The 26346-nt window shown below is 47.0% G+C and overlaps 1 protein-coding gene and 1 long non-coding RNA gene across 3 annotated transcripts in view; both read left to right on the top strand.

Annotated features, from left to right (window-relative positions):
• Window positions 1-548: 548 nt before the first annotated feature.
• On the top strand, window positions 549-10946 carry LOC122468231. Its single transcript, XR_006293168.1, has 4 exons — window positions 549-1062; window positions 3861-3970; window positions 7833-8304; window positions 10309-10946. It is a non-coding gene; the product is annotated as an uncharacterized LOC122468231 (long non-coding RNA).
• Window positions 10947-21901: 10955 nt separating this feature from the next.
• Window positions 21902-26346, top strand: part of TICRR (TOPBP1 interacting checkpoint and replication regulator) — a 68097-nt gene continuing 63652 nt past the window's right edge. For both annotated transcript variants that reach the window (XM_043553955.1, XM_043553954.1), the window contains exon 1: window positions 21902-22413. The gene's annotated coding sequence lies outside the window, so the exon portion shown is untranslated. The remainder of the gene's footprint in view (window positions 22414-26346) is intronic.

Raw genomic sequence — 26346 nt, 5'->3', positions numbered from 1 at the left:
AAAGGTTTAGATTGAGTGGAACAGAGCGGGGTGGAGGAGGAAACCAGTGGTTCTCAGCCTGGCTGCTCTTTGAATCACCTAAGGAGCTTTTAAAAAGTGCTCACTCCCAACTCCTTTGATTTATCATCCTCTTTCAAATTCCCCAAGTAATTCCAATTGTAACCAGGAGTTGAGAACCACTGCCCTCTAGATCAGGTTTCTTCAAACTTTCGTGCTTGTGCACCCCCTAAAAGGATTCTGGAAAACGACATACTCTCATATTTTTCAATTGACATCTAAATTTTTGGTCACAATCTTTTTAAGTTTATTTTTGTTTATTTTGGGAGAGACAGAGACAGCACGACAGACAGACAGACAGACGACAGACAGAGACAGTGATAGCAGGAGGTGGGGAGGGGCAGAGAGAGAGAGAGAGAGAGAGAGAGGCAGAGAATCCCAAGCAGGCTCTACACTGTCAGTGCAGAGCCCGATGCGGGGCTCCAACTCACAAAACTGTGAGATCGTGACCTGAGCTGAAACTAAGAATTGGATGCTTAACCGACCGAGCCACCCAGGCGCCCCCTAAGCATAATTTTAATAGCTGCAAAAATATCGTTTCCTGCATGTTGTATATATTTTCTGCAGAACCTCAGAGTTACAAATTTAGTTGATTTAATTTATGGGAAAGTTCTGCCATAGAAGCGAATTGGCAAAGCCAGAATTCATTGTCAAACCAGTCAACCCAGTTAGACTCTCTGTCCAAGGAAAATCTGGATACAGTTTTCACTTCAAACAGATGTATTAATGCATAGGCTGGTGACAACCATCTCACTTTCATATTCTAATTCTAAGCGAAATAGATGCCTCATCACTTAGAATTTGTCCCTTCGATGGAATAAGATGCTGCCCCTTTAATATTTACGGCTGATGTTCAGTGTGCTTTTTTGAAGGGGTCTGTCCCTCAGGAGCGCATACGTTCTAATTGCCCCTTTGTTTATTTAGGTCCCCAGTGGTTTGCACACATCTAGATGATGCACCATGGTCAGACTGGGGTGGAGTGAAAAGGGAACCCTACTTGGAAAGGTAAGTGAGAGAACAAAGGAAAACTGGCTTGATGTTTGATGACAGAGGCAAATAGATTCATTAAATAAAATGAAAATAAAATAAAAATAAAATTAAGAAAATTAAAAAAAATAAAATAAATTTTTTTAACGTTTATTTATTTTTGAGACAGAGAGAGACAGAGCATGAACGGGGGAGGGTCAAAAAGAGAAGGAGACACAGAATCCGAAACAGGCTCCAGGCTCTGAGCTGTCAGCACAGAGCCCGACACGGGGCTCGAACTCATGGACCACGAGATCATGACCTGAGCTGAAGTCGGACGCCCAACCGACTGAGCCACCCAGGTGCCCCACAAATAGATTCATTTTAGAAAGGAGGACCTAGGGGCACCTGGGTGGCTAAGTCAGTTAAGCGTCTGACTTCGGCTCAGGTCACGATCTCATGGTTTGTGGGTTTGAGCCCCGCATCGGGGTCTGCTGATAGCTCGGAGCCTGGAGCCTGCTTTGGATTCTGTATCTCCCTCTCTCTCTGCCTTTCCTCCACTCGTGCTCTGTCTCTCCCTGTCTCTCAAAAAAAGTAAATAAACATTAAAAAAAGTTTAAAAAATAAAATAAAATAAAGAAAGGAGGACCTAGGGAGGTTGAGGATCTAGAAAGTGGTATCTTTAAAATTGTTCATGGTTAAAAAAAACAAAAAAACCCAAAAAAAACCAAAAAAACCAAAATTGTTCATGGTAGATCCATACATATATGGTATAGAATTGCTTCTGCAATTCTGTGGGGAACACAAAGTTTTTATGCCTACTCCGAAGGGGGAAAAAAAGTGAGCTCTGATCCCTTCCTCCTGCCATAAACATTAGTTCAAGATGGACCACAGACCTAAATGTGAAAACTAAACCAATAAAGCTTCTGGAAGTAAACACAGGAGGGAATGTTCACAAAGATCTTTTGAGCAGGACATAAAAAGCGCTTTTTTAATTGGTAAATTGGACTTCATTAAAATAAAAACCTCTGTTGGGGCGCCTGGGTGGCGCAGTCGGTTAGGCGTCCGACTTCAGCCAGGTCCCGATCTCGCGGTCCGTGAGTTCGAGCCCCGCGTCGGGCTCTGGGCTGATGGCTCAGAGCCTGGAGCCTGTTTCCGATTCTGTGTCTCCCTCTCTCTCTGCCCCTCCCCCGTTCATGCTCTGTCTCTCTCTGTCCCAAAAATAAATAAAAAACATTGAAAAAAAACCACCTCTGTTTATCAAAAAATGCCATTTAAGAGAGTAAAAGGGCAAGAGAAGACTTTCACAATATATACGTTAGACAAAGGACTTGTGTCCTTAATATGTAAAGATCTCTTTCAAATCAGTAAGAAAAGGAAAACCAAACAAACAAAAATGTGGGCAAAAGTCTTGAAAAAGAGGCTATGTAAAGGGCTTGTAAGCATATGACAAGGCTCTCAACGCAATTAGTCCTCAGGGAAACGCAAAATAAAACCTCAATGAGATTCTACAATACTCATCAGAATGAGTCAAATTGAAGCAATCAGCAATAAGAAAAGCCGTCAAGGATGTGGAGCATCGGGAGCGCTCATGCCTTGCCCGAGGGGAGAGTAAATCAGTCAAAAGAAAACATACCCCTACTCTTTGTCTCGAAATTCCACTCCTAGGCATATATCCAAAGTGAGGGGGTAGCTGCAGTTCAGTCAGTGTGCGGCCAATAAGGGAGTATGTTGTTGCAGAGAATTTAGGACAGAATGAAAATGACTAAAAGTCAGTCTGTTTTGGGGGATCCTGGCGGGCTCAGTCAGTAGACCATGGGACTCTTGATCTCAGGATCATGACTTTGAACTCCACGTTGGGGGTGGAGTTTAGTTAAAAAAAAAAGTCAATCTGCTTTTTATTATCTGTGCACCAGGACCAGCAATGCCAAAAGATGATAAAATGTGCCCCTCCCATCTTTTTTGGTCTAAGTTCTAAACAACTGCTATAATTACCATTATTTGTTTATTTTTGAGAGAGAGAGAGAGAGAGAAACCACACGTGGGGGAGGGGCAGAGAGAGAGGGAAAGAGAGAGAATCCCAAGCAGGCTCCACGCTGTCAGCGTGGAGCCCAATGTGGGGCTCAAACCCACAAAACCATGAGATCATGACCCGAGCTGAAGTGGGATGCTTCACTGACGGCACCACTGAGTTTTAAAAATGGTCTCAAATTAACATATTTACAGCATGCAAATGAATGCTTGCGTAAGCATTGCATTCTTTGTGGAAGTTGATTTAGAGGATGTCTGGTTATGCACTTGGGCCCTGAGACACATGGGCTTTGTGCATTCATGTATTTATTTAATGGCACTTTTTCTTTTGATTGTGGTCAAATATGTGCAATCTACAATTTGCCATTGAAAACCAAAACTGTGTTTGAACGCACAATTCAGCGACATTAATTACATTTGTGCAACCATCACCATCCTCCACCTCCAGATTTTTTCATCTTCCCAAACGGAAGCTCTACCCATGAAACACTAACCCCCCACCCCCCCTCCCCCTGTCCCTTGGTAACCTCTCACATACTGTCTGTCTCTATGACCTTGTCGACTCGAGGTACCTGTCTGTCTCTATGACCTTGTCGACTCGAGGTACCTGGTGTAAGAGGAATCCTACAGGATTGGTCCTCTTGTGTCTGGTTTATCTCACTTAGTACAAGGTTTTCCAAGTTCTTCCATGTTGTCACATGGATGATGACTTTATTCCTTTTTATGGCTGAGTCATATTCCATTGTACCTGCATTCATTTTGAGGATCATTTTCCTAAAGGTTGGGAACCATTCAATCCTTTTCAGATTACAGTTCCTGTCTCCAGTCCCCATGGTACGACAGACTCCTGCACTTGACTGTGTATTTGAAATAAGGGTAGCAGCATGATTTTAAAGACAAAGAAGCAGAACCTAAGGTACTTTAGTTCTTTCATTTTATGGGATTACTGGCATTTTTGTGTTTAAAATTGAGAACAGTAAAACAGAGTATAAACTGATAAAAGTTTTGGTCTTCTTTTTAAAAAGTTAACACACTTTAGGAAAGAGCCGAAATGTCCATCGATGGATGAATGGGTAAAGAAGACGTGGCATATATATATATATATATATATATATATATATATATATAATGGAATATTACTCAAAAAGAATGAAATCTTGCCATTTGCAACAGCATGGATGGAACTAGAGCATATTATGCTAAGCAAAATTAGTCAAGAGAGAGACAAATATCACATGACTTCCCTCATATGTGGAACTTAAGATACAAAACAGGTGAACATAAGGGAAGGGAAGCAAAACTAATATAACAACTGGGGCAAAACACAAGAGACTCTTGAATACAGAGAACAAACTGAGGGTTTCTGGAGGGGCTGTGGGTGGTGGGATGGGCTAAATGGGCAAGGGGCATTGAGGAGGGCATTGAGGAGGGGATGAGTCAATGATTTCTAGTCCAGAAATCATTACTGCACTATATGCTAACTAACTTGGATGTAAATTTAAAAAATAATCATAATAAAAAATAAGTAATTAAAAAGTTAACATACTTTAAAAGTATTAATCCTTTTTTGGGTATGGTAATATTTTCTTTTCATTTTTTTGCCAGTGTGACTACATGTACATGAAGTACAATAAAATAAAATATCACTGTCTCCTTTCTTGCCATTATTATTAGTATTATCAATTTCATTATTATTGCTGAAAACAATTTTGCTGTATCGAGGGCTGGGAGCATTACAGAGGATCTAGTCCATGGGGCACCTGAGTGGCTCAGTTGGTTGAGCATCTGACTCTTGATTTCAGCTCAGGTCATGATCCCAGGGTTGTGGGATCGAGCCCCACATCGGGCTCTGTGCTGAGCATGAAGCCTGCTTAAGATTCTCTCTGTCTCTCTCTCTGTCTCTCTCTCTCTCTGTCTCTCTCCCTCTCTCTCCCTGTCTATCTCTTCCTCTGCCCCCTCCCCTATTCCCACTTGCTCTCTTCCTAAAAAAAAAAAAAAAAAAAAAAATTCATTCCAAGTGTCAGATACTCTAGGTTCACTACTGGATATACTCCAGAGAAATGAGCGTAAATGTCCACCAAAGACAAGAATGTTCAGAGCAACTTTATTCACAAAAATGTCAAACCGTAGATAACTCAAATGCCCATCACTCAGGGAATAGATAAACAAGTTGTGGATTATTCACAGAATGGAATACTGCACAGAAATAAGAACTCAGTAACTACTGACACATGCAGTCAACCTGGATGGCTCTCACAAACAAATGAAAGAAGTCAGGAGCCAGAGTACGTGCTCTACGACTCCATTTACATACATTTTGAAGACAGGCAAAGATTTTTTAAGGTTTTATCTAAATTCCTGTTAGCACACAGTGCGAGTGATGCGACAGTTTCCGTACATCACCCCATGCTCATCGCGACAAGTGCCCTCTGTAGTTCCCATCCCGTTTCCCCCACCCCCCACCCCCCTCCCCTCACGTAACCGGCAGTTTGTTCTCTATAGTTAAGAATCTGTTTCTTGGTTTGCCGTTCTCTCTCTTTTGTTCCCCTTTGCTCATTTGTTTTGTTCCTTAAATTCCACATATGAGTGAAATCAAATGGTATATGTCTTTCTCTGACTGACTTACTTTGCCTAGCATAACACTCTAGTTCCACCCATGTTGTTGCAAATGGCAAGATTTCATTCTTTTTATGGCTGAATAAAAAATATATATATAATATTCCACATTATACACACACACACACGCACACATATATCATATCTTCTTTACCCATTCATCTATTGGTGGATATTTGGGCTGCTTCCAGAATTTGGCTATTGTAAATAATGCACACACACACACACACAGAGGCGTGCATATATCCCTTCGAATTAGTATTTTTGTAGATACCCAGTAGGGTGATTGCTGGGTCATAGGGTAGTTCTATTTTTAACGTTTTGAGGAACCTCCATACTGTTTTCCAGAGTGGCTGCACCAGTTTGCATTCCCACCAACAGTGCACGAGGGTTCCCCTTTCTCCACATCCACGCCAACACCTGTTGTTTGTGGTGTTGTCGATTTTAGCTATTCTGACAGGTGTGAGGTGACCTCTCAGTGTGGTTTTGATTTGCATTTCCCTGATGATGAGTGATGTTGAGCATCTTTTCATGTGTCTGTTGGTCATCCACATGTCTTCTTTGGAAAAATGTCTGTTCATGTCTTCTGCCCATTTTTTTAAAAAAAAGTTTATCTTTGAGAGACAGAGAGTGTGCGTGCATGAGCAGGCAGGGAAGGGGGAGAGAGAGAGGGAGACAGAGAACCTTAAGCGTGCCCATTTTTAAATTGAATTATTCATTTTTGGGGTGTTGAGTTTTGAAGTTCTTTATGTATTTTGGATATTAACCCTTGATCAGGTATGTCATTTGCAAATATCTTCTCCCATTCTGTAGGTTGCCTTTTAGTTTTGTCGATTGTTTCCTTTGCTGTGTAAAGACAGGCAAATTTCATTGATGGTGAAAAATGTCAGGGGAATGGTTATGTTGGCGAGGGGGAGGCAGTTATGGATTGGGTGTGGTGAGTACTCGGATGTATGTAATTCTAAAAAGTTATCAGGCTTTACATTTAGGATTAATATATTTCACTGTACGTAAATTATTCCTCAATACAGAAGAAAAAAAATGTAAGCTCCAAAGGGCAGAGATTTTTGTCTGGCTCAACTCTATCCTCAGAGATTAGAGCAGGGCCGGCATAAGGTAGCACACAGGAAGTATTGAATGAATGAATGAACTTGAGATTGCTCTTAGCACACCATCATGTAAGTCTCACAAGGTGACGTTTATGGATCTGTCTCCCTAATTGGTTTCTGGCCTTGGGGATCTGGGACCTGGTGGAGGGGCCATGAGCAGTGAGGCTGGTCTGTGCCTGGGGTTGGGACAGTTTGAAGACCTGGGTACATTCCTCTACCCCCAACTCCCTTTAGGAGAGATTAAGGTGGGCTGGTCTCTGGAGCTGCAGAGCATTCAGGATGTACTCAAGGACTTTGAGATGGGCCATCAGTGATAATATAATCAAGGAAGGAGAGAAATAAAGGCCCCAAAGTCTTTCACGTTCCCCAACCTTAGATCATCCTGTAGACACTGCTTCAGCCCAGGGTCCCTCTGTCTGGCTCGGATGGGAGGTCTGCCCCAGGCAACTCTCCCAGATGTTTTTGCATCCTTCTCCATGGCGGATGCTCCCTTCTGATTGCCTCCAGCAGCTTCCCTGCCAATCTCTCTCTCTCTCTCCTTTTTTGAGTAGAATTTATTACAATCTTATTTCTTTTTTTTAATGTTTTGTTAATTTTTTGAGAGAGAGAGAGTGCGAGCAGAGGAGGGGCAGAGAGAGAGGGAGACACAGAACCTGAAGCAGGCTCCAGGCTCCGAGCTGTCAGCACAGAGCCCGATGCGGGGCTCAAACTCACGAGCCGCGAGATCATGGCCTGAGCCGAAGTCGGACGCTTACCCGACTGAACCATCCAGGCGCCCCTGCAATTTTATTTCTTATCACACAACCATGCATATTTATTTGTTCTCCTTTCTTTAAACAGTTCAATGGGTCTCTTTCCTCTCTCTTGCTCCAAACCTCTTATCCCGATCTCCAGCTCCCATGTCTGGAGTCGCTTTCAAAGGTGACTCATCCTGAAACCAACCTCCCCTATACCTGTGTTCCCATGAAACACCTTTCAAAACCAAGAGAAACATGGGGAGGGCAGTGGCTTTATCCACAAGGGCTAATAACCCCCGATTGAGTCTTTTAACAGTTTATAATCCGAACATGGCAGGTGGATCGGCGTGCCCAGGAGGGGCCCTTGGCAGAAGTGAGAGCAGTGAGAAAGATCTCTGAACACCTTCCTGCTCCCTCCCATCTCGGCTTAATGTGGCTCCAGGAGCTGAGCAGTGACAGAGACCTACCTAATCACACCTGTCCAGCACATGAAGAGCCGTTTGCCAACAGAGCGAGAAGACAAGATTTCAATCTTCATTTTTTAAATCCTTGGGGATAAAGCAAATGACCCTGGATTAAAAGCAGCAGGAAGGATCTGGGCTCCAAATCAGGAAGAATTGCCAAACCGGCAGTGAGAACGCGGAACTTGGGCATGACCCGGCAGGAGCGGTGGGACAGGCCCCTACTGGGAAGTCCTGAGCACAAAGGCAATTCCTGAGTCAGCTGGATTTATGGGCCGAGGCTGAGCCTAACCCTGGAGGGATGGCCTACCACGGTTGCCGGGCCAGGTGAGATACATTGCCAGGGAGTCGGTGGCACGAAGCGTCTAGGGAGTCTGTCCCCACCAAGGAGGGCTTCTGGGCAGGGCTGGTCCTGTGGAGGCCGGTAAGGAAACTGAAGCAACAACAGATTTGCCCAGGAGGGTTGACTCTTGTCCACTTTCTTTCCTGACTAGCTCCTCTGAATCCGTCAGGATTCAGCACAGGTATTACCTGCTCCAGACAGCTCTCCCTCAGGGCTCTGAGCACAAGGCACCCTGGACCCAGCTGTTTCCCTCTCCAGACCGCAGATCCCTTGAGGGGCAACAGTGGGTGATTCATCATCGTGTCTCTCTTGCCTGACAGGGGCTCAGAGATGTGGAGGGAAAGAGGAAGGAATGGAGGGAAAGGCAATGGGAGGAGGGAGAGAGGAAGGAAGAGAGAGGTAGGGAAGTAGAAGCGAGAAGGAAGGATGGAGGGGGTAGTGGAAGAAGGCGAAAGGAAGGGAAGAGGGTAGGAGGCAGGGACTTCTGTGCCCAGAACTTACACAGGTACCCAAAGCTCACCTCTGCTCCATAGACAGTGGTTCGTCCACAGCAACAATCCCCCAGGCTTCCCGGAAGCTGGGACCGGGGCTGCTCCGAGGTCCCTCCCTGCACCCCCAGGCCCAGCCCAGGGAGAGGGGCCCCCCAAGCCGGTGGTTGCTGAGCGTCAGAGCTGGGGCTTGCGATGGCACAGGTTACAATGGGGCTTATGGGTGAGGGCGGCCCAGCTCTGGGGGCCGAGGGAGAGTTCAGTGGTGGTGATTGCTATTAGATCTGGTTCTTGTTCATTTGAAAAAAAAATTGTTTTTAATGTTTATTTATTTTTGAGAGAAAGAACACGAGTCAGGGAAGGGCAGAGAGAGAGGGAGACACAGAATCTGAAGCAGGCTCCAGGCTCTGCTCTGTCAGCACGGAGCCCGACACGGGGCTTGAACTCACGAACCGTGAGATCACGACCTGAGCAGAGCTCGGACGCTTAACTGACTGAGCCACCCAGGCGCCCCAAGCCCTTGTTCATTTCTACTTGATTCACGTAATTTCCGAGCTGTATTCTTACAGGGAAATGTGCTTTCACTTAATTTAATGTTTTCATAAGGTGACAATAGCAGTCTTGTTCTTTCTGAATATAAAGGAAAGAAAGCACATTATGGCAAATAGAAACAAAGGAAAGAATACAAACATGACCTGAAATCCCAGAGATAACCGTTGTCAACATTTCGTTGCACATCATTCTAGAATGTACATGTATATGTGTGTGTGTGTGTGTGTGTGTGTGTGTGTGTGTGTGTTAACATGTTTCAATATAGAAAATATTTTTGGAAACAAACAAAACAAACAAAACCCGCCCCCCAGTTTTTTACTGTTAAAAAACAACTTTGGGGAAGGTGCAATAGCCCTCACAGTGTCATTTTTAAAACACACAGACACTGGGTGGCTCAGTCTGTTAAGTGTCCGACTCTTGATCTTGGCTCAGGTCATGGTCTCATGGTTCCTGAGTTCAAGCCCTGCATTGGGCTTCTGCGCTGACAGCAGAGAGCAGGACGTGGGGCTTGAACGCACAAACCGCGAGATCATGACCTGAGCTGAAGTCGGACGCTCAATGGACTGAGTCACCCAGGAGCCCCAAAATATAATTTTTATTTTTATTTTTTCCCCAAAATATAACTTTCAATTAAAAAAAAAATTTTAATGTTTATTTACTTCTGAGAGAGAGAGAGAGAGAGAGAGCGAGTGAGTGCAGGAGGGGCCAAGAGAGAGGGAGACAGAATCTGAAGCATGCCCCAGGCTCTGAGGTGTCAGCACAGAGCCTGACGTGGGGCTCAAACTCACAAAGTGAACTATGAGAGCATGACCTGAGCCAAAGTTGGATGCCTCACCTACTGAGCCACCTGGGTGCTAGGGATCCCCTACTGTTCAGGCACCGAAGGAGGCTCTGGGGGGGGAGAAGGAGCAGTGAACAGGACCCACCCACTTCTTCCCCTCCTGACAGGCTTCGTGGAGAAGCAAAGGAGACGCTCACGCCTTCAGTAAAGAGGGCACGCGGGGTCCCTAAGAGCTAGCCTTCTCCCCGCTTCTGTGGTCCTGAGCAGCCGCTGTGGGTAAGCAGTTCCTGGGTGCTGGTTCCGTGTGGCGCACGCCCGGGGAATGGGAAGATGCTTCTCGCAGACAGATCAACTTGTTGGAGTCCCCTGCCTCGTCCAGAGTCACCCGGCCCTCCCTGTGCTCACCTGCCCTCCACCCCGGTCAGGCACACGGTGTTTGTACTCCCGTTCTGGAACTCAGGCAAGTTTCACAGTTGTTTTCAGGAGGCTGGAAAAGAGCTTAAAGGTCACCTTGTCTAACCGACCTGGTCTGCTGAGGATGGAATCTTCTCTCTGATCCCCCACACCTCAGGGGACACCTTAGGTGGCAAGAAGAATTTTCTCTCTCAATGTGGCCCACTTATTCTGTAGGAGGCCACTACTCACTGATTCGTTCCGTCAAATGGTGTGTATTAAGTGCTATGTACTCAGTGCTTCCTATGCACTAAGAAATAAGCCAGTGAGGGGGCGCCTGGGTGGCTCAGTCGGTAAAGCGTCCGACTTCGGCTCAGGTCATGATCTCACGGTGTGTGAGTTCGAGCCCCACGTCAGGCTCTGTGCTGACGGCTCAGAGCCTGGAGCCTGTTTCGGATTCTGTCTCTGTCTCTCTGCCCCTTCCCCTACTCGCTCTCTCTCTCTGTCTGTCTCTCAAATATAAAAAATAAAACATAGAAAAATTAAAAAAAAAAAAAAGGAATCAGTGAGTAAAACACAAAAATCTCTGCTCTTCCGAATCTTACCTTCTAATGATATGGGTTGGGGAGGACAAATGTTAAACAAAGTAGATAAATTATAAAGTGCTAGAGAGTAATACACACTAGAGCAAAAAAAAAGGGGGGGGGGGAATATGCAGGAATGGCTCAGGAATGGCGATTGTCACTAATATTAAAACATTAGTGTTATTATGCGTTAACTAATACACGTTAACTAATAAGTGAGTTTTAGCAGGGTCACGGGATGCAAGGTCCATAAACAAAACTCAAATTTATTTCTATATAGTAGCAATAAACAGGAGGAAATTGAAAAAAATTGAAAACATCATTTACAGTAGAAACAGAAAACATGAAATACTTCGGTAGAATTCTAACAAAATACGTGCAAGATATGTATGCCGAAAACTACAACCCAAGAAACCAAAGAAAGCCCAAAACACGGGGAGATAGACCATGTTCGTGTTTTGGAATCTGGGCTTAATAAAATTCTCCCCGCATGGATCTGTAGATTCAATGCAATTGTGCCAAAAATTCCATCAGCATTTTTTTTTGGTAGAAACTGACAAGCCGATCTTTTTTTTTTTTTAAAAAAAAGGGAGCTATAGGGTTTTTTTAAAAAGTTTATTTATTTATTTTGAGAGAGAGACAGAGAGTGCAAGTGGGGGAGGGGCAGAGAGAGAGGGAGAGAGAGAGAATCCCAAGCAGGCTGTGCACTCAGCCCAGAGCCCCCCGCCGCGGGGGCTCGAACTCATAAACTGAGATCGTGACCTGACTAAAATCAAGAGTCAGACACTTAACTGACCGAGCCACCCAGGCTCGTCCCCTGACAAGCTCATTTTAAAGTTTATTTGGAAAGGCAGTGGAACTAGAATAGCAAAAGAATTACAAGTAACAAGTCGCTCCTAAGAAGAGTGTTGACAGTGGAGGTGAGGACTGAGAAGTTAAGAGAGGGGAGGTCCGCGGGAGGAAGACTTTCACTGTGTGCCTTTAATACGTTTCCAGTGAATGTGCTGCCTGTTCAAACATGAAACATATAATAATATTAAAAAAAATAGAAGTTCTTGGGGGTGCCTGGGTGGCTCAGTCGGTTAAGCATCCAACTTTGGCTCAGGTCGTGATCTCACGGTTTGTGAGTTCGAGCCCTGCATCGGGGTCTGTGCTGACAGCTCAGAGCCTGGAGCCTGCTTTGGATTCTGTGTCTCCCTCTTTTTCTGCCCCTCCCCTGCTCATGCTCTGTCTCTTTCTCCTCAAAAATAAACATAAAAAAAATTAAAAAATATATAGAAATAAAGCGGCTCTAGCAGACTCAAACTCTACAACATGGAGCTTTGATTCAGTGGGTATTACCTAGAGGGAAGCACCAGAAATCAGAGTTCTACTGGGCTTGGCAGGGCACTTACCCTCTGCTAGGCAGGGACCGTAAAATAGGGCCTCTGTTTATGCATACACAGCTCCGGGTGGGTTAGGGAGGTCACCTGCGGAGCACCCAGAAAATCTCTGGGAAGGCCAGACCCTCAAGGCTGCTTGGTCCTCCGGCCCCTCACTGGGTGTGGAGAGTGAGAACGAGTTCTCATGGTCTCTTTAGTCATAAGGCTACAGAGAAGCTTTCCCGGTGGGCAAGTGGGTGGCATTCAGATGTCATGCTAGAATGATCATGTGTCCCATTTGCCCAGGGCAGTCCTGTTTACACCTGCTGTCCTGGTGTAATTATTAATAATGCCCCCTCTCACTCTGTTTTGGGTGATAGCTAGGGTCACCCTCGCGATAGTTCAGGTTTGATCCCCAGATCGAAAGGAAGATGATTCTAAAAGGGCACTGGTCCAGGAGTCAGGAACACAAACTTTTGTCCTGCTGCTGACAAACTGGGGACCTTGGCACGTTTTCTCTGGCTGAATTGAAGAGTTTGGATCAGACAGCCCCCTTTTAGCTGGGCAGTTCACGCACGGGAGATGTGGGTCACAGGGTGGGGGGAGGGGGGTCTGATTCGAGACCTTTCTGAACGCAGACCTAATACAAATAAGTAAAAAACAAACAATAATGAAATGAGCCCTCGTCTCAGTTGTCAGGGAAAAGGTTGGACAACTGGGGGACATGGTCAAACCTGGAAGGGACTTTGTGAAGTGTCCCGGAAAAAGTCTTTCCTGGAGGTTGGACAGGACTTGGTAGGGGGCGAAAGGAAGGGAAGAGAAGGGAAAGAAGAGATTTAGGGGGAGGTTACAGTGCCATAGGCTCGGAGAGGGGATGGGAACGCTCCAGGCTGTAGGTCCTAAAGGTATCAGTCTGCAGGGAGGTGACACTTCCGAGTGCCACCTGGACAGAGTGATGCCTTTGGGCTACTATCTACACGGCTCCGTCCCGTGGGGGCCCATATGCAGCATCTCGGGCGTGTGAAGAAAGATTTCGAAAACTTCTCTCCCACCTATGACTTAAATTGGCTGAGCCTACTTGCTCCCGCTTTGGGGTGGGTCCCCAGGGTCACACCCAAAGGAAACACCGATCTTACTTTGAGTGTCTTTTTATGCGTTTCCTGGAGGCTGTCCTGGACTCGGGATAGAAACAGCAGAAGAGAAATCGTCTCCCCCAGTGTCAGCCAAAACCCTCCTTACCCATCTCTACCCCTCCCTAAACACCCTCTTCTCGGGACAGCTTGACCTCATTTGGGTCTCATTCCCTGTAAACTCCAAAGTGGTGGTTCTCAAAGCACGGTTCCCAGACCAGCGGCATCAGCCTCACCTGTAAGCTTGTGGGCACCTGGGTGGCTCGGTCAGTTGAGCATCTGACTCTCGGTTTCAGCTCGGGTCATGATCTCACGGTTCATGGCATCAGGCTCTGTGCTGATGGCATGGAGCCTGCTTGGGATTCTCTCTTTCCCTCGCTCTCCCCTACTTGTGCCCTCTCTCTCTCTCAAAATAAATAAACATTAAAAAGAGAAATGCAAATTATTGGGCCCTGTGGTATCCAGAATCCTGGCTCACATTATTGCTATTTTTTTTAACGTTTATTTATTTTTGAGACAGAGAGAGACAGAGCATGAATGGGGGGAGGGTCAGAGAGAGAGGGAGACACAGAATCCGAACAGGCTCCAGGCTGTCAGCACAGAGCCCGACGCGGGGCTCGAACTCACGGACCGCGAGATCACGACCTGAGCCGAAGTCGGACGCTTAACCGACTGAGACACCCAGGCGCCCCTATTGTTATTTTTTTAAAGGGTTCAAATACAATTTATTGTCAAGTTAGCTAACATGCAGTGTGTAGAGTGTGCCCTTGGCTTCGGCAGCCCCCCCATTCTTAATCCCCAGAGTCTGTGAAAATGTTACTTCACGTGGGCTCTCATGCTGATTAAATTAAGGATCTTGACCTGGGGAGACTATCCTGGGTAATTTGAGTGGGCCCAGGACAGTCAAGAGGTTCATTGTAAGTGAAATGCGGAGGCAGGTGTGCTAGGGTCAGGGCGGGAGATGTGATAATGGAGGGCAGGAGGGTGGAGGGAGAGGCCGCAAGCCCAGGAAGGCAGGTGGGCTCCAGAAGCTGGGACAGGTGATGGAGCCGGCCTCCTCCAGAGCCTCCGGAGGGAATGCAGCCCGGTCGGCCCCTTGATTTCAGCCCACCGAGCCCCATTTCGAACTCCTGACCTCCAGCACTGTAAGGTAACAGATTTGTGCTGTGTAAGCCATTAAGTTTGTGGTGATTTGCTAAAGCCGCAAGAGGATGGAACTGGAGAGCATTAGGCTTAGAGAAATAAGTCAGAGAAACGGTAGCTATACCTGCAGGGAGCACGGCAAAATGTGGGGAGTGATTCACTATGTTGTACACTGGAAACTAACGTTGTGTGTCTACCTCATTTAAAATAACGCAGCAATCGGAGACTCACGCAGGCTCCATCCCAGACCTGCTGAGTCAGAAATGCAGGTTATGTGTTATAAGTTCTTCCAGGGATGCAGAGGTGGGCTCCAGTCTGAGGGCCAGTGCTCCCAAACAATGGGTTCTTGGCTTTCATGGCACAGCTGACTTACCTGGGGAGTCTCTTTAAAAAACAAGCAAACAAAAAACCCACGAATACCCAGGTCAACCCCCAGAAGTTCTGATTAATTGCTCTGGAGTAGGGCTCAGGCACCCCACTTTCAAGACCTCCGTCTCTGATTCTGGTCCCAGGCCAAAGTTGAGCCCTGGGATTCTTGTCCCCCGTGCCTGCTTCGGCCTCTGCTGCCTCCTGGCCCCTGGGTATTGGTTTTCTCTTCCCCTGCTCTGGGCTGAACAGTCTGTGAGACTTCATCCTGAGACACAGGCTTGCCAGTATTCCTAATTAAAGAAAAAATATGTATATTATATATGCATATATAATGTATTATGATTATTATAATGTATTATATATATATACATACACACCTGTCACAAACTCACTAAGCCGTGCAGGGCACAGATTTAGTCACACTCCTAGAAGGAAAAGATCTTGGAGAAGTGTCTGGTCCAGCCACATTCTTCCCAGTTGAGGAAATTGGGGCCCAGAAAGACGACGTGACTAGTCCAAGGTTATACAATGAGCGAGGTTCAAAGCGTGGAACAAAATTCTAGTTTGAGGCCCGCTACCCTTTCCCCTCTTCACCTCATGGTCCCCTGACATGGAAACTAGAGGACTCCGGAAAGGAAAGGAGCTGGCTCTTTAAAACCATCCCCCATTTCCAGGCAGAAGGGAGCCTGTGTAGTGAGCAAGCCAAACCCTCTGGAGGTGACCTTGGCTTGGGGGGCAAGGCAGGAGAGATTCTGATGGCCCAAGATAAGGGAGATCTGAGGGGGAGGAGAGGCAGCCAGCTGAGACTAACGCCTAAGGAACAGCTAGCCTGTTCCCAGCCACCTACACGGGGTGGGCACTGGGGGTTGGGATGGAGGAAGACGAGAGAGGGTGGAGGGGAGGAGGGAGCATGGGGCGAGGGCCTGCAAATAAATAGCCCCTTACCCATTGCAGGGGCCCCGGGCTAACAGGGGTCAGGACACCACTGTGAGGCTACAAAATGGTAAGTCTGGGAGGGGCAACAGCTTGCTGTATGTAAAATCAGAGGCAGTGTTTGGAATCACACACATGGGGATTCAAATCCTGAATCTGCCAATGTTTTTTGTTTTTTTAATATTTATTTATTCACTTTGTTTTTTTTATTTTTTTTTACATTTATTTATTTTTGAGAGACAGAGAGAGACAGAGCATGAGCAGGGGAGGGGCAGAGAGAGAGGGAGACACAGAATCTGAAACAGGCTCCAGGCTCCGAGCTGTCAGCACAGAGCCCGACGCGGGGCTTGAACCCACAAACTACGAGATCATGACCTGAGTGGAAGTCGGATGCTTAACTGACTGAGCCACCCGGGTGCCCCTGCCAACACTTTTTTTTAAATGTGTTTTGGAGTTTATTTATTTTTATTTTGAGACAGAGAGTGTGTGAGCAGGGGAGGAGCAGAGAGAGTGAGAATCCCAAGCAGGCTCTGCTCTGTCAGCTCAGAGCCTGACATGGGGCCCGAGATTGCATGAACCGTGAGATCATGACCTGAGCAGAGATCAAGAGTTGGACACTTAACTGACTGAGCCACCCAGGTGCCTCTGCCAGCACTTAAAAAAAATTTTTTTTAAATGTTTATTTATTATTGAGAGACAGAAACAGAGCATGAACATGAGAAGGGCAGAGAGAGAGGGAGACACAGAATCCAAAGCAGGCTTCAGGCTCTGAGAGGTCAGCACAGAGCCCGACGCGGGGCTCGAACCCACAAACGGCGAGATCATGACCTGAGCCGAAGTCAGACACGTAACCGACTGAGCCACCCAGGCACCAGCACTTTCAACCGCATGACCTGGGCCTCTCTGAGCCAGTTTGCCTTCCTGCGAAATGGGGCTAACAATCCCTGGCCCTTGTGAGGATTTTGAGAGAATCAGGATCAGAGAGGTTAAGCCAATTTCCCATAGTCACACAGCTGATGTGTGGTGGGGGTGGGACCCACCCCAGAGCCTCCCTCTTAACCACACTACACTAGCCTACATGCTCAAGCATGCCAATCTGTGCCGTTCAGCATGGGACTCAGGATCTAGTGCCCTTCCCCCGTCCTCCACAAGTCATGAAAGTTGCCAAGATCACTGTGTGAGCAGAGAGGGCAGTGGGGGTGGGTGGGGGGGGGCGTTGGGGAGGAAGGAGGCCCCGGTAAGGACTGAAACTGAAGGCTCCTCCGGTCTATTGGAGTCAGACTTAAGCTGATTTCAAGCAAATGAGGAAGGGCAATGTTTCTCGGGCACCTGGTTGCAGCTGCAAAGTCTTGCCTGCCTTACGCCCTTTATCTTATTTAACTCTCAGAGGAACCGTGTCTCCATTTCACTCATGAAGAAGGTGAAGCTCCTCGAAATTCAGAGACTCATTCAAAGTCACAGAGCTGGGAAGTGACAGAGGCAGGCATTCAATCCCAAGTTCAGCCTCCTAACTGACAACTGTCTGGACTTTTCCACATCCCTGGAGCCTTGCGAGTGGCCACTGCACATGCATGGGATGAAAAGGCTGGAAGGGACCAGATAATGGGGGGAGGGCAGAGACAGCTTCTGGGTGAAGGTGGCCTTCGAGCCAAGTTTTCGGGGATAAGTAGAAAGGAGCTTGGCAGAAAAGGGCCGGGAAGAGAGTATCGGGCGTGGAAACCCAGAGATGAGAAACAGCAGGTTCTGTCAACAGCTAGGAGTTCAGACGGGAGAGGAACTGGCCCAGGACACGCCTTCTGTAACCGCTGGTGACCAGTCCAGCATTCCTTGGGGCCCCTCACTGACCAAGGGCAATCACAAGGCTGCCTGGCCCCGGCTCCCTCCCCGAGCCTCCCTGAATTATTCCACTGCATTCTCAACGTGCCTCTGGAACATCAATGCGTGTCCCATCACCGGGAATGGTGTGAAGACAGGGATTCTGATTTGTCAGGACTGGGACAGGGCGTGGCACTCCTCAGGCCTTTCTGTCATGATCTCAGGCAATGCTCCTGGTCCGAGGACCACCCTTTGAGTGGCATCATCCAGAAAAGTATATGTTGAGCTCCTGCCATCTGCCAGGCATCGCGGAAGCTACCTTCTACACTTTTGCTAATGTACTAATCATCACAATGCTCTGAAATGGGACTTATTATTTCTACTTCCCAGGATAGAGAACGGAGGGGCCGAAAGGTGAAATATTTTATTTACAAAGTTAGTAAGTAGCAGAGCTGGGCTTTGAACTTGGGTCTGTCCAACTCTATAGCTGATGCTGGGCCTCCTGGTCAGAGGGACGGCTATAGACTGACTCGTGTCCCCCCAAGACTCAAATGTTGATGCCCTAACTCCGAGTGGGGCTGCATTTGGAGTTAGGTTGAATGGGGTCATAAGGGTGGCGCCCTGATCCTATAGGACCAGTGTCCTTATAAGAGGAGACATCAGAGAGTTCTCTTTCTCTCTCTGCCACATGAGGGCATAGTGAGAAGGTGGCCTTCTGCAAGTCAGAAAGGCTTGCACCAGGAACCAAACTGGCTGGCACTTTGTGGGGTTTTTGTTTTGTTTTGCTTTTAAGTGCTTATTTATTTATTTTGAGAGGGTGTGTGTGTATGAGTGGAGGAGGGGCAGAAAGAGGGAGAGAGAGAATCCCAAGCAGGCTCTGTACCACCAACACAGAGTCCCACACGGGGTTCAAAGTCATGAACCGTGAGACCATGACCTGAGCAGAAATCAAAAGTCGGACACTTAACCCACTAGGCCAGCCGGGCGCCCCTGGTCAGCCCTTTGACCTTGGACTTGCAATCTCCAGAACCATGAGAAACGAATTTCCATTGTTTAACCCATTCAGCTTGTGGCATTTCGTTCTGGCAGCCCAAACAGACTAAAACAGGGGCCCAGCTGCTATCGGTCAGCCAAGGATGCCAGTTAAAAGGAATGGCTCCCCTTCCATGGAATGTGGCTCTTCCCAAACTGCATGGGACAGGAGGAGAACCAAGACGGTGGTGATGATAATGGTGATGGTGATGATGAGGATGTTGATAATGGTGATGGCAACAATAACTCACACCCAAGCCAAAGCCACCTGTACCATTTGCAAAATGAAACCACAACAGAACGACATAGCTGTCCCAACCCTCACACCCTGATTCCAAAGACGTTTCAGGAGAAGACAGGAAATGGCCCAGCAATCAGGTGCCGTCCATTAATTTGCTGCATGTACTGTGATGGCTGAGTCTGCATCCTTGTGGAGTGGACACACACGCACAAACAAGCAAAGCCTGCTTCCTCAGTTAGCCAGGCCCCCTGTGCCCGTGTGTCAATGGAAAAGGGCAGTGTGATAGATCAGATACCTGAGTGAATCTCCCAGTGAGAAACCTAAAAACTGAATGCTGAATACAATATTAAACAAAATATCCTCTTAAACGAATCACTGAATTGACACAAAACGGAGCAATCCAGGGGCGCCTGGGTGGCGCAGTTGGTTAAGCGTCCGACTTCAGCCAGGTCACGATCTCGCGGTCCGTGAGTTCGAGCCCCGCGTCAGGCTCTGGGCTGATGGCTCAGAGCCTGGAGCCTGTTTCCAATTCTGTATCTCCCTCTCTCTGCCCCTCCCCCGTTCATGCTCTGTCTCTCTCTGTCCCAAAAATAAATAAACGTTGAAAAAAAAATTAAAAAAAAAACGGAGCAATCCACAGACTCCCAGACTGGAGTGAAGGAGCCCCAAAGCCAGCTGGCACGCTGAGGTTTCGTGCAGGACACGAGAGACCTTGAGCTTGTGCTTTGCTGCCCCCCGGTGAGAGATGAGAAGATAAATCTTAGGGGTCCACCAGAGGATGTAGGGAAAATGTATGCACACATATGTACACAAATTTTACTGATTCAAAGATTGTATAGCACATCATTTATAAAAAAAATAATAAGGGGTGCTTGGGTGGCTCAGTCGGTTAAGCGTCCAACTTTGGCTCAGGTCATGATCTCAGGGTTCACGGGTTTGAGCCCCATGTCGGGCTCTGTGTGGACAGCTCAGAGCCTGGAGCCTGCTTCAAATTCTGTGTGTGTCTCTCTCTACTCCTCCCCTGCTCATATTCTGTCTCTCTCTCTCTCAAAAATAAACATTAAAAAAAAGACATACTAGGGCACCTAGGTGGCTCAGTCGGTGGAGCGTTTGACTTTGGCTCAGGTCATGGTCTCACAGCTTGTGAGTTCGAGCCCCCGTCGGGCTCTGTGCTGACAGCTCAGAGCCTGGAGCCTGCTTCAGATTCTGTGTCTCCCTCTCTCTCTGCCCCTAACCCACTCTCATTCTGTCTCTGTCTCTCTCAAAAATAAACATTAAAAAAAAAAAGTTAAAAAAAAAAAGACCTACTCTTTACTGTAAATTCGACACAAACAATTGATTCACACAAAACACTTACGATGGTTTGTGCTAAACCCTCATATCCATTGCCAGCCTATGGTTGTGGTTCACTCTAGCTCTAACGTGAATGTTGGTGGACACTTTCTGGTTTATGTGAAGGAGGAAGATGAAACAAAACAAAGACATGTTGGAATTTCACTCATGAATCAACAACGTAAGCTACTTCTTTGCTAAATCAGGTTATTATTATTTTTTAAGTTTGTTTATTTTGAGAGAGACAGAGATGGTGTGAGTGGGGTAGGGGCAGAGAAAGGGAGAGAGAGACAGAGAGAGAGAGGGAGAGAGAGAGAATCCCAAGCAGGCTCCACACTGCGAGCACAGAGCCCGACATGGGGCCTGAACTCACAAAACCGTGAGATCATGACCTGAGCTGAAACCAAGAACCAGATGAGCAACTGAATGAGTCATCCAGGTGCCCCAGATCATTGTTTTTGAATAGTGGAAGAATATTTCCCCAGGCTTGTGTGTGTGTGTGTGTGTGTGTGTGTGCACGCGTGTATGCACTATTCACAGTGAAATGACCACAGGCATAACACACTTATAAGTTTAATCTGAATGCTTAACACTTTCCCAACACTTTGTCTAGACAATCGATAAAACATTAAAGCAAGGTTTGACTTGCGGCTCTTAGAACGGTGTGGGGTGCACAGTGGACGTTGTCAAGATGCTGGCTATTATTTATTGTTATTTGCAGTATAAGTCACTCCATGATGACTCCTGAGTTTCAGTGTGGCTGGCTTCTGGATTGTGGCCACATGTGTCTGGAGAACTATGTTCCTGGTTCAAGTCCCAGAGAAAGGCAGGAAGGTGGGCGGACCCAGGTGGCTAAGGACGAGTTTGGGCTGGGTGAGTGGAAAATCCAGTGGAAGTCTTCCCCTCCCTTCCACCGTGTGCTGAGAGGGACCCTGGGTGGATGGCTGGAGCCCGGGACGTGCATGGGTTTCATCCCCACAATGGCACCAACAGAGCTGAGTCACAGCACAGTGTTTAGACATGGCTGCTATACATCATTGGGCTAATTGATTTGGATGTCTCTTGCTCAATATTCTGAATTTATGGGTGCGGCTTTCTTTTCTTTTACTTCCCCCTTTTCCCCCGCTCATATCTACCGCACTTGGTCTCTAGGAATCTTGGGGATCCCAGGCTCATGGGGTCCTCGGGCCAAGGTGATAACTATCCGTTGAGTTTCGTGACCACCCGGAAAGAAGTATTCATCACAGGACACTCTTAAGTTTCAAACAGGCCCCAGGGAAACTCTGCTGGGCTGGCTTGGCAGAAGTCCAGCTCTCATTTGTATGATCTGATTAAGGAGACTGACTCCTCTGTGCCAAGAAACACGAAGTAAATTGCCAAGGTAGACAAGACACTGCTCTTTTTACAGACTTCGCCAGTGGAACAGTGATTCTCTCCCTCAGCATCTGTCCTGCTGGTGTCACCCCAGCACCCTGGGGCTTTGCGTCTCAGTAGGGGCTGACTCCCTGCACGACCGGGGCTTGGAGAAGTGGAGGACATGGGCGCAAAGGGCTCTGACTGCATCCCAGCAATGTTGTCTCCTTCGCTCTTCAGGCACAGGATGGGGAGATCAGGTGGTAAATTACTCCGAGCTCTTGGCTGCAAACAACAGACCCCGCTGTGGCGAGTGTGAACAGAAAAGGCTTTCAGGAGCCCCTGAGAATCGCTGTGAGGACGCCAGGCCAGGTTGGAGAGCTGGGACAAGGCAGAGCTGCCGTGAGGAGACGTCACTGCCATCCCAATGGAGTGTGGGCCACGTGTGGCTGCTTGCAGGGCTGTTGCTGCCTAGGGCAGTGGGGGCTTCCGACACCCTCCCCCCAAACTGGCCCTCACTTCCCAACTCGTGATCGGTGGACACCAGTCACACATCTATGTCCCTACTGCAAAGGAAGCCGGGAAGGTACGTTTCTGGTTTCTACTTGAGGGAGACATAAACTCAAAAGGTAGAGGCATCCCCAAATAAGAAAAGTGTGTGTGGGTGGGCAAGCAGAATGATAAATGTTCACACGTAATCAGTGATCTCACATCACATGATTAAGACATCCCACCCCGCCCCCCCCTCGGGTGCCAACCGCACTGCCTTGAGAAAGTCCCCTGGGCCCTGACCCACTGCCTGGGTCCTCAGATACTCACTCTGCACTCCTAAAGCTGGTCCTGACTCCTTACCAGGAGCCTTCATTCTCTGTGTAACTCAGAGGTATGGCTTAATTGTTGCTCGTATGTTTGGTTGGATCTTTGGGTTTTTTTAAGTTTATTTATTTTGAGAGAGAGAGAGAGAGAGAGAGAGAATGAGAATATATCCCCAACAGGCTCCACACTGTCAGCCAACTCTCAGTGCAGAGACGGATGCGGGGATTGAACTCAGGAACTCAGGTACCTTGAGATCATGGCCTGAGGCGAAGACAAGAGTCCTACGCTTAACGGACTGAGCCACCCAGGCGCCCCATGGTTGGGTCTTTGTAGGCAAACACAAATGCCTTCAAGGGCCAGGCAGGTAAATTAGTGGAGGAAGTGAGCGGAGAGAAGGGCGTGTGGAGGACAGAGGAACTGAAGGAGCTGTCCCTGCCCAGATGTTTCCATTTGGAAATATGGACCCAGTGGCCAGATCTCTGTGGATTTCTTTATGTGGAATACCCAGATTTGGTAATAATTGGTCAAATATTCTTGATCTGTTAAAAATTTTCATTATATTAAAAACTCCAAACATAAAGAGAAACAGAGTGATAGTATGATGAACACCCACATCCAAATACACTCATCACTCAGATTTAACATTTTTCACACCACATTTTACCCGCTTTTCTTCTGCTTCAGTATTTTAAAGTAACAAGATCAGAGAAGCTAATAAAATATTTTATCCTTAAACATTTCAATAGGCATCTCTTCAAAACATAGATATTTTCCAAAGTAGTAGCTACTTAACAATACCTAAGAAAATTAACAAACACCAGGGCAACTGGGTGGCTCAGTTAGTGTCCTACTCTTTTTTTTTTTTTTTAATTTTTTTTTTTAACGTTTATTTATTTTTGGGACAGAGAGAGACAGAGCATGAACAGGGGAGGGGCAGAGAGAGAGGGAGACACAGAATCGGAAACAGGCTCCAGACTCTGAGCTGTCAGCACAGAACCCGAAGCGGGGCTCGAACTCACGGACCGTGAGATCGTGACCTGAGCTGAAGTCGGCCGCTTAACCGACTGAGCCACCCAGGCGCCCCATGTCCTACTCTTGATTTTAACTCAGGTTTTGATCTTGGGGTCAGGAGTTCAAGCCCCACGTTGGGCCCCATGCTGCACACTGGGTGTGGAGCCTACTTAGAAAAGAAAAGAAAATTAACAAATACCCTGTCTTCATTCGTATTTCTTTCACTACCCCAAAGACGATGCTTTAGATGGATTGTTCAAACCAGAATCCAATAGAGGACCAAGAATTGGATTTGGTGGTTATGTGTCTTAAGTATCTTTAATCTAGAAGAGATCCCCACTGGTCTGTTCGTTTTGTTGCTTTTTAAATGTTTGTTTATTTTTGAGAGAGAGAGAGAGAGGGAGAGAGAGGGAGAGCGTGGGCGGGGAGGGGCACAGAGAGGAGGAGACAGAAGATCCAAAGTGGGCTCTGAGCTGACAGCAGAGAGCCCAACGTGGGGCTTGAACTCACAAACCATGAGATCATAACCTGAGCCAAAGTTGGACGCTTAACCGACTGAGCCACCCAGGCGCCCCTGTTTTGTTATTTTTTGTGTGTGTTTCGACTGACACTGATTTGAAGAACTCAGACCAGTGTCTTGTTGACTGTCCTACTTATCTAGATAGGTCTGGTCGTTTCCTTGTGATGTCACTTAACTTGTTCCCTTATCCTCTGTATTCCCTGCAAACTGGAAGTTAGAGCTAAAGGCTTGATTACGTCGATGTTAACGTTTTGTCAAGAATGTATCCCGGGTGATGCTGACTGCCTAATCCAGGACCTCAGAAGGCACAGGACGCTGTCCTATTAGTACAGACGTTAGATGAGAGACTGGGTTGAGATCATTCCCTGTCTTGTAACTTTGCGTTTTCTTCCTTAGATCATCATTGCCCCCCAGAAGCATTTTACCTAATGGTTTTAGCATCCATTGATACCCCCTGCCCGAATCAATTACTTCATTAGGGATTGCAAGAGGGTGTTTTTCTAATGCTCTTTCTTTGACATTTATTAGCTTGCATTGTTCTATAACGAAGAGCTTTCTTGTGTCATCAACTGGGGCTGCGTGTTTCTCCTGAAACTGGATCTACTTGTTCTTACTGGATGGCAGAAAAAAAAAAATAATGTTTTGGCTTTAATTACCAACTCTCGGAGTAAAGAGTTGGTGCAACAGCTTTGGCCAATACAGTAGTCCCCCCTTATCCATGGGGAGCATGTTCCAAGACCCCCAGTGGATGCCTGAGACCACATATAGCACTGAACCCCATAGATACTATGCTTTTTTCCTATACATACATACCTATGATACAGTTTAATGTATAACCTAGGCACAGTAAGAGGTTAATGACAATAATGAGATAGAACAGCTGTAACATTATGCTATATTAAGACTCATAGTGGATGTGGTCTCTCTCGCAAAATATCTTATTGTTCTGGACTCTTCTCGTGAGGCTGTGAGGTGATAAAATGCCTACGTGAGGAGATGAAGGGAGGTGAATGACGTAAGCACTGTGACAAGCGTCAGGCTAATACTGACCTTCTGACGATATGCCAGAAAAAGGACCCTCTGCTTCCAGGCCGCACCTGACTGAGTAATTGAAACTGCAGATCAGAAGGGACCACTGTGACGACAAAGTGTTCTTTTCCTTTTTGAAGTAGTCACTATTCTGGCTGCTGGATTTTTACGTATTCAATATTGTATCATCAGTTACAGCCTTTATTCCCTCTCTTTTTTTCTTTGTAATTTTTTTTAATGTTTATTTATTTTTGAGAGAAAGAGAGAGAGAGAGAGAGAGAGAGACAGAGTGTGAGCTGGTGAAGGGGCAGAGAGAGGGAGACACAGAATTGGAAGCAGGCTCCAGGCTCCGAGCTGTCAGCACAGAGCCTGACGCGGGGCTCAAACCCATAACCGTGAGATCATGACCTGAGCCGAAGTCGGACGCTCAACCGACTGAGCCTCCCAGTCGCCGCTGCTTTATTCTTTAAAAAATTTATTTATAAGACATTTTAAAATGTTTTTATTTATTTTTGAGAGAGAGAGAGAGAGCAAGAGAGCACAAGCAGGGGAGGGGCAGAGACACAGGGAGACAGAGGAAGCCTCTGAAGCAGGCTCTGCACTGACAGCACAGAGCCCGATGCGGGGCTTGAACTCATGAACCATGAGATCGTGACCTGAGCTGAAGTCAGATGCTTCACTGACTGAGCCACCCAGGCTCCTCTCACAGACTTTATTCTTTTTTGATGCTCAAATTGAGCCCTTGAAGATGGTTTCTGCGTGGTTTTCCATGTATCTCTGCTGCCTTTGGTCACTCTTCCCCTCCAGGCATACCTTGATGTCCCATGTTCCCCAAGGGAACTTTTCCTGCTCCAGCCCTGAGATGAACCATTTCTGCAAGAGCTTAGATTCCCTTTTTCAAGTACTTTAAAGCCATTCTGCAAGTTATACAAACCACATAGCTCAGCTGGATACAGCCCATGGCATGCTAGTTTGCCACCTTAGCTCTTAAGTTTCTGCAGTTTAATGCTGTAAGACGCAAGCAATCAAACGTCCGTGCATGTGTTTGTTGCCCTTATTGGTGGACCATTTGTTTTTAAACCTAACACATGTCTGTGCAGGACCCACCTGTCCATTGACTACTATGCTCCCTGGAGCCTGTGC

Source organism: Prionailurus bengalensis, chromosome B3 (assembly GCF_016509475.1).
Source record: "Prionailurus bengalensis isolate Pbe53 chromosome B3, Fcat_Pben_1.1_paternal_pri, whole genome shotgun sequence".
Classification (NCBI taxonomy): domain Eukaryota; kingdom Metazoa; phylum Chordata; class Mammalia; order Carnivora; family Felidae; genus Prionailurus; species Prionailurus bengalensis.
Note: the sequence above shows the minus strand (reverse complement) of the source record. Positions and strands in the feature narration are given on the sequence as shown.